The sequence below is a fragment of the Parasteatoda tepidariorum genome, chromosome 6, assembly GCF_043381705.1.
Source record: "Parasteatoda tepidariorum isolate YZ-2023 chromosome 6, CAS_Ptep_4.0, whole genome shotgun sequence".
NCBI lineage: Eukaryota > Metazoa > Arthropoda > Arachnida > Araneae > Theridiidae > Parasteatoda > Parasteatoda tepidariorum.
The window spans coordinates 7,276,643-7,283,748 of NC_092209.1; positions in this window are offsets into that span (position 1 = coordinate 7,276,643).

The following is a 7,106-nucleotide window of genomic DNA, read 5'->3' on the forward strand; positions in this document are numbered from 1 at the left end:
TAAGGAAGAAAATTTCTTGAATTTTGTGAAAACAACTTGCTAATTAATATTTTTATTCATTTTGCAAAATAATTGCATTTCGAAAGTGGTGTCACTGAGTCTGCTGCGAGAATTTCTCAGAACGTGCTTAACCACGCTGAATAAGCGCTCCACGGGAGTTCAAGGTATTTAAACACACGAAGTTAGCTGTGAAAGCATATATATTGCACATTAATTTTATAAATTACAAAAACATAAGAAATTTTTTTTAAATTTAATTTTTTTAAAATTTTTTTTAGAAAGATTTCCGAGTTTTAGAAAAAAGTAACGATTTCATTCCACATTTTCGTTACAAATACTTGTACTTTTTCCCTAAAAAAGTAGCGAAAGTACAAGTAAAAGTACTAAATTTAAAAAGTAACGAAGTACAAGTAAAAGTACGTACTTTTTACTTGTACCGGCGGTACAAGTAACGAAAGTAAAAGTACTGCCATATATGTATATATATATACACATGCACACATACTTGCAGGGATGCCAAGTGCTCCGGACGTGCCAAAACAACTGAAAAAACGGTAAATAACTACAGAGTGAATTTTACAAATATTTGACTATTTTTGCTTGCTTTTTAAAAGGTATAGCATGAAATAAGTACTATAAAGTGGCGAATTATATAAGCCTACGAATTATTTAGAAATAGTGGTGGATAAAAATCTTCTAAGTTGAATTTATTAAACCAAGAAACACAATTGGTAAACTACCACTTTAAACTATATATTTGCTCTCCGGAGCAAGTTAGCATCTCTGTACTTGTATGGAAAATTTTAGCCTTTCAATCAAATGTGTTGACTTTCATTGTAAATTTAAACAACGTGACTGCTAAAATTCATATTTTATCCAGTAGTTTTACTGCAACCAGTTATCAAATACATTGTCACCCTGTACTTTTAATACTTAGTTTTAACAAAATGTTGTTTTGCTACATTCAAGTCATTCTTTCTGCTTTATTTATAATATGTACAAGTCCGATAATCGAAATTTGCTAATGATAAAAAATATTTTGTCTGGGCAGCTTCTAGCAAAATAATATGTGATTACGTATTTCCATTTCTCATTATTGATAACCTAAGGCTATTCGGTGTTTCGTGTTTCAGGCTGACTGAACACTACTCTCTGCAGACACACCTTCTGCCTATATTTTGTGTGAAGAACTTGTTGCCATGAATATTATTTTATACTTTTTTTTCCAGTTTTAGTAACGAACTTGATAATTAGTTTGAAATTTTAAAAGACTGAATTAACTGGTCTCCCAAGCAAAACACAGCAAACCCTATAATTCCCCCTCCTGTTTTTCCTTTGTTAATTTTTTAAATTGTTTGTCATTTTTGAGATGACACAGAAATAACTCTGAAAATATTTTGTTGATCACAAGCTGTTGTAGATATTTTAAGACTTAAGTTTTATTTTAACCACATTTACACTGTAAATTTTTAAATGACTTGTTTAAAAAATTATGATTTATATATTTTTTTAAAGAATAATCTTTTAATGCAGTTTATTTACATTGTATAATAAGTAATTTAGATAACAGGTACATGAATTCTGTTTGTTCTGTCGTAATTTATTTACGTGTCATTTGATTTTTGAGCAAAAGTGTTGAAGAAAGAGTATACATATCACGTTTAGTACATAGTTTTTATTGAAGCCCATGGGGCCGGATAGCCTGGTTGGCGAGGCACTGGATTCGCGTTCGTAAGAACGGGAGCTCAAATTCCGCTGACCGCAGATTCCCCGTGTAGTAAATGGTGACTGGTACACATCAAATCTGTCAAATCATGAAATCCTCCATGTTCCAATGATAAATTAAGGAAGGGTACTGAATTGGAGATGGATCATTATCCGGTTCAGGTCAAAATTATGATCTGTGGAATGGGTCCGCTCAATAAATGAATTATTCGCTATGAATGGCACCACTGGAAAACAAGAACAATCGCACTCCTTGCCTATGACAACAACAACATTGATGCTCATTCACGAATATTATAATACACAATCAACTCTTTAAATATTCACAACTTTTTTATTTAAGGATTTGAAATTTTATCCATGACGCAGGGCATTATTTATTGTTCATTTAATTTTTATATTCTGTTTGATTTATGTTATTTTTTTGAAGAATAAAATATTTAGTATGATTTGTTTTTTGTTTATTTTTTTAAAATGACAGTTCAAAATTGCACGACATATTTTTTTTTTTTGCCAATTAAATCTGCAGGAACTTTGGTAATGATTGCATTGAATGTTCATTTTTAAAGTTCTTGTATAAAATAAGTGAAAGAAAGAACAAAACTGTAAACATTACTTGGAGTAAATTATTAATTGAGCGAAGAAAAAAAAACATTTAATCATTATTGCAGTTAGGAAAAACGTAAAAGGGTTTTAATTCTTCATAAACTTAAAAGAAAGAACATCTTAGATCAGGGGCTGTCCAAATAAAATACAGTTTACTCTCGATATCTCGAACTTCGATAACACGGAAACCTGGTTATGTCAAAAAAATATTTTTCCCCTTGTCATTATCCATATAATCACCTAATGTTAATTTGAATTGCTATGTTAAAAGTTTCTTATCAAAACCTTGTTATGTCGATTTTTTTTTTCGATATAGAAAATGAATTATTTCGGAAAAATCACAATGTCACTTTATTGTACACCAAATCTTTTCTATTTAATGCTTAATTATTTTTGTTTTATTTTTAAAAATAAAATTATCATTGTTGTATTCAGACTAATTGTCAACTATAATTACATACATATTTAATAGTAGTCATTCTTATGTTTCATAACTCTACTTTTTAGATTAATATTTTAGAACATTATTAGCTCTGAACTTATCTCGAAAACTCGCTATCTCGAAATGTCTTTAGCGTCCCTTCAACTTTGAGATATCAAGAGTATACTGTATAATTTTTTTTCCTTCCATATTTTTGACTTCTATCCTTCTTTTGTTGCAAAAAATTACGCTTGATCATACTTCACATGCCAAAAATTAGTTTTTAACATTTTTTTTACATATTGCTGGATGTTTTTATGGTGTATTTCATCATTTTTGGGTCATAAAACAAAATTCGCAAGACTCAAAATATTCACATGCCATCGGACTATTTATATCGAATTTCTTATCATTTTTCATTAGAATTTAGACCATTTTTACATAGAAAATCGCTTTGTGAAGGCATACAAACAGAAAAACAAACTTAAAAATATTGTTTTTTAAGTCAAATAATACTAAATTTCTATTGGACGCAGGAGGTTGTAAAATAGTATTGATGATTTGTATAAAAACAGTGAATTCATTCCCAGTGAATAATTTATTCGTCAACAGTTATTTAACAGGTGTACATTTTGTTGACTCTTTCGATGTCGTTCCTGGTCATTCTCTGCTTGTTGTAAGGATCAGACAATTTCTGTCCATTTCTGGCCACCATGGTGTCCTGACCGTTCATGGAGAAGGACTTGTTTCCGTAGATCATGATAGAGTTGTAATCGAAAGAGTTGTACAAGACGTTTTGGTGTGGGGCGAGCTTGTTAAAGTTGAATCGCATGTCTGTAAAAAAGTAGACATTGAATTAAATAAAGGTTATTTCGTTTTTTTTTGATAATGAAAGGAGATTCTTATATAATAAATTAATATTTCATTGAATCATATATTGTCTATTCGTGTCCAATGCTTTTTTGCCATCTTTTTGACAGTAGCATGAATCCAACCTCGTAAAACTTTTATTTTTTGCCAAGAAACGGGTCCAAATGATTTTCGACATTAATCCTTCCACTCGGCAACGACGCTATATATATATATCTATATATATATTTCTCTTACACGGCGATAAAAAAAAGCCTCATTACAACTCCCCGAATGGCAACGCTAGAAAATCGACCAATGATTGCAGCTAAAAATGTCACATGCCAAAACTAGATGTGATGGTTCAACATATAGCGCTTTTAAAAACGGAAACTGAAATAACCAGAGTGTAAAATATTATGTGCTTATACTCATCTTATTTTTTGTTAAATAATTTATTTATTATATATCAATTTATAGATGGTAACGAGAAGAGTTTTGTGGTTGCTATGGTGACTATTTAGAATGTAAATTGCTTTTTTTTGAGTGAGTGTGAGATTTGTTTTTTGTAACTGCGATGCTGTAATTTNCATTCCCTCACTTGTCCCCACTGTTGATTTAAAAAAAGAAAAAATTGTTTCTGAAATAAAAAATAAAAAAATTACGAATTCGTGCTTTTTATTTCAGAATATTGAAATATAGAATTCAGAAAATCAATTTTAAATTTAATTTCTGATAAAAATATTGCCACAGCACTATTTTAAATTTTGTCCCTAGTGTTTCGCATCATTCCCTCACAACAACGTTCTTATCACCTGCAATCTTCTTAGAATAAAAATATTTTAATAAAAACTTAGCAGTTAACAACTGACATCATAGAACGAAATTGCGGTATGTTTCCATCTTCAACTTAAAGAAGCTTTGCTGTGGAATAAATTTTGAATGAATCAAACCAGGTAAATTTTTTTACATTTGTCATTCCCTCATGTCGTTTTATAAAGCAAAATAAAATACAACTTCATCGAGAAAGAGGATAATTATCTGTTGCTTTCTTGTATGAATATAATTGCATGTGATTGATTTCAGAAATCAATTAGGCCTAACTGTTATTTTTAAATTTTATTAAATTCGTCATTCCCTTACTATCATTCCCTCACTAATGTATAAAATGAGGGAATGATGCTAAAGTGAGGGAATGATTCAAAATTATATTATTAATTTTTTTCTCTTTTGGTTCTTGGGTTTTTCTTTTTTTAATAAAAATAGGTTATATAATTAAATTAATTGGTTTTTAGTGAAGCACTATGCTTGCAAGTAGGAACGAATTTTAAAATTTTAGCAAAGACTCACAGAGAAAAGAAGTTATTTCATAGACTTTTAAGTGGAAAAATTTTGAAAAAGTACAGATCATTGTGCTTTTCAAAGTGATTTCTGAAATATAGAAAACATAAAGAATCGGCAAAATCAAAATTAAATAAAAATAACATAACTTATGAATCTTCAGAAAGCTTTGTTGCTTTTTTTGAATCTGAGGATGCATCCAGATTGTGCTCAGGTAAAAAGGAATGCGTCACAAGAAAAAAGATAAAGAGGCAAAAGAGAGTGCTTCTTGTTACACTAAGAAATCTACATATAAAATATTTATGTGAAAACCCAAATCGTCGAATCAGTTATCCTACTTTTTGTCGAATGCGTCCATTTTGGGTAAAACAACCAACAATTAACGATAGAGATACATGTAAGTGTATAGTACATGATGGAAATGATTATCTCAAAGCTTTATGAGATTAATATTACTGAATATAAATTATCAAAATGTTTAATAAAAGCAATAACTTGTGATTCCAGCTGTGAAAATTGTTTGTTCAGAAAATGTCCTAATTGTAAAGATAAAATGCTAATTTATAAAGAGTTTAATGATAAGGAAGTAATCAAGTACAAAAAGTGGGTATGAGAAAAAAATAAATATATTGCTAAAAATCAAGAAAAGATTTCTAATAAACCAATTAACATAGAATATAAAGTTAGTACATCCAATTTAATTAAAGAGCTAGAGGGCAACTGAACAAAATATATGGTCCATATTGCAAATATAGCTCATCAGTATAAAACTATGAATGAACTGAAAAAACAATTATCAACAGATTCAATAGTAATACACATTGATTTTAGCGAAAATTATAATTGCAATCATAGTGAAGAGATTCAGTCAGTGCATTTTGGAAGTGGTAGGCAACAGGAGCTTATTACGAAAAAGAAGGTGATAATGTAGTTTCCAACTCTTTTGCTACAATAAGTCCCTCACTTCGACATGATGCAACAGCAATATGGGCACATCTCAAACCAATTTCTAAGTGGATTTTGAGTACAAATGAAGTGAAACATGTTCATGTGCTGAATGATGGGCCATCAGCCCAATATAGAAACAGAAAAATGTTTCATCTGATATCCCAACATATAAAACAGCTTACTCCTGGTATTCTAAACTTTACTTGGAACTATAATGAAACCGGACATGGAAGAGGAGATCCCGACGGAATTGGAGCTGTTATGAAAAGAACAGCAGATCGGAAAGTGGCAGAAGGAAAAGATGTGCATAATTACAAAACACTTGTTTCTGTATTAAAATAAAATTGCTTAGTAACTTTATTTGAAGTTACAAATGAAGACATATAAAATGTGATAAATTAATTGAGGGAGAAATCAAACCACTCACTGGTACTATGAAAGTTCATCAAGTTGCATACAGTTCAAGGAATAACATATTAAATTTTTGCTCTCTTTCGTGTTTGGCATGTGATGCATCAATTTTGTGTGAACATTATAATTTGGGAACTGCATATGAGTATGAGTCTAAAATCTTTGTTCCATTATGCTCTAGCAAAAACCAAAATACAGAGGAATACAAAACGGGAGATTGGGTGCTAGTTGAGTATGAAAACATTTTATACCCCGGAGAAAAAAGATCTTACATTAAAAAAATTTAACAATTGATGTAATGGTTCCCACAAATGTAGAAAAATACAAATGGCCCTATCCAAAAGACATACACAGCTACACAAAAACAGACATCACCCATTCCATATGACAATCGTGCCAGCCAATTTTATTTCCCAAACTTGTAAAAACTATTAAATATATAAAACTAAACTATAGTAAATATTAGATATACTTAGTATGTTATCATTTTCAAATTTGAGGTAGCTGTAACTTAGAGAAAAACATGTATTAAAATAAAATATCATTCCCTCACAATTAGTGTCATTCCCTCACTTTTTAAATAGTGAAAATAATTAATTTACTTATTAATTAATTTGAAAAATAAATTAGTAAATTGATTTATTAAACTAATTAATTTGTTTATTAAATTAATTAATTAATTATTTATTATTATAAATTAATAATTATAAATTAATTATTTAAAAATTAATTAATTTAAATATTAAGTATAATTTATAGGATATATACTTTCTTTATAATGCCATTACATATTTCTATTAATATA